The sequence below is a fragment of the Arvicola amphibius genome, chromosome 2, assembly GCF_903992535.2.
Source record: "Arvicola amphibius chromosome 2, mArvAmp1.2, whole genome shotgun sequence".
Classification (NCBI taxonomy): domain Eukaryota; kingdom Metazoa; phylum Chordata; class Mammalia; order Rodentia; family Cricetidae; genus Arvicola; species Arvicola amphibius.
Genome location: NC_052048.2, coordinates 162,520,014 through 162,522,104, shown reverse-complemented (window position 1 = coordinate 162,522,104; position 2,091 = coordinate 162,520,014).

The window sequence follows — 2,091 nt, the reverse complement described above, 5'->3', positions numbered from 1 at the left end:
ACTATGGTTGATAACATCTGTTTAAATTGGTTATCTGATCTTGATTTAACTTTTTGATAGGTAACCCATCTCATAAGTAATTATCCTTTTCATTTGGATTTTTCAATTTGCTTTAATTTAGGCTTTTAAAGTAAGTCCTTATGAAATTCTAGATTTCTTAGTGGGATTTGTTACCTTCCCTTTTTTGTCTCTAATTTCTTTTTTTAAATTTAGATACTATCTCTTCACATTTTAGTTAAGGTGACTAAGGATTTATCAATATTACTGTTTTTTTTTTCAAGGAACCAACTTTTTATTTCATTGATTCTTTATATTGTTTGTTTATTTATTTCTATTTTATTTATTTCAGTCATGAATTTAATGATTTCTTGCCCTCTTCTCCTTTTGGGTGTTATTACTTCTTTTTTTCCTTGAGCTTTCAGATGTGCCACTAAGTTACTAATATGAGATCTGTTCAATATGTGTACTGTATTATGCACTTACCTTTTCGAAGCTCCTTCATTGTGTTTTATAAGCTTGAGTAAATTATGTATTCATTTTCATTCAATTCTAGAAAGTCTTTTATTTCTGTCTTGATCCTTTTTTCCCCATTAGGGAACTGCTCAGTTTCCATGAGTTTGCAGTTTTCTGTTGTCTCTACTGTTGATATCCAGCTTTAATCTGGGGTGGTCAGATAGGAAATAGGGTGTTATTTCAATTTTTGTATATCTGCTGAGGCTTGTTTTGTGTCTGAGTATGTTGCCAAATTTGGAGAAAATTCCCCGAGGTGTTGAGAAGTATGCATACTCTTTTGTGTTTACTTGAAATGTTTGTCCATACCTTTTTGGTTCATTTGCCTTATGATGCCTTTAAACTCCAGCACTCTCTGTTTAGATTTGTTAGATGTCAAACATTTCTTTAGTTCTCAGTCACGTGAGATTCTCCTTTTGCCCCCTTTAATATTTTTTCTTTGTTATGTATATATAGTGATTTGTTTATTTCAGGGGACTTCCTTTTCTGGACCAGTCTAATTGGTGTTCTATCTGCTTCCTATACCTTGATAGGCACCTCTTTCTTTAGGTTAGGGAAACTTTCTTTTATGATTTTGTTGTAAACTTTTCTGTGTCTTGGTTTCTTGGGCCTGGGTTTCTTCTCACACCTTTATTCTTGGAATTTGTAGATTTGTTCTTTTCATGGTGTCTCAGATTTCCTGGGTGTTTTGTGTCCAGATATTTTTAGATAAAACATTTTCTTTGACCAAGGTGTCCATTTCTTCCAGCTTGTCTTCAGTGCTTGAGATTTTGTATTTCATCACTTATATTCTGATGGTGAGGCTTGTCTTTGAGATTCATTTTAAGCCCCTAAACTTTTCATTTTCAGTTTTCCCTCAGATTGTATTTTCCTTATTGATTCTATTTCTACTCTCATGCTTTATACAGTTTTCTTGATTTTGTTCCATTCCTTGCATTTCCATAGATTTAATTAATGATTTATTCATATCTTTTTTAAGGTTTTTGAGCAAGTTCATATAGTTATTGTTGAAGTCCTTTAATTATGATTCAGATATTTTGCACTTCCCAGGGCTTATACAATAAAGGCTTGCTGGCTCTAGTAGAGACATTAACCTGGCTATTATTGGTTGTGTTTTAGGTTTCCATCTACACATCCAGTTTTGATAAATATGATTCTATGTGTTTTTACCTGGCCTTGTCCTTGTTTTGTAGGTTTATAGGTCCCTGATTTTTGTTTCTCCCTCTGAAATTTAGGATTCTGTGGTTGCTGTGGATTGCTTGCCAGAAAGTACTCCTGAGTCCTTGACAGTCATGATCACTAGGGATCCTGGGTAGATCTCATTTTTAGTTATTTGTAGATGATATACAGGAATGGGGATGAACCAGATGGACAGGAGACTGAGAAAGTCCATGGAAGAGAGGAAATCTGGGTTTGCCATGAGGATCTGTGGAGTCCAAGAGGAATGTAGGAAGAGAGAGGAGACAGGACCTTGTTGGCAGTCTGCAAAGCAGAAGAGACGGGAATTGGAATCAAAACACAGGAGAATGAAGATCCCCTGCCTGATTCAGTGGCTGCCTTGGCCAGAGGGTGTCCAGGGAG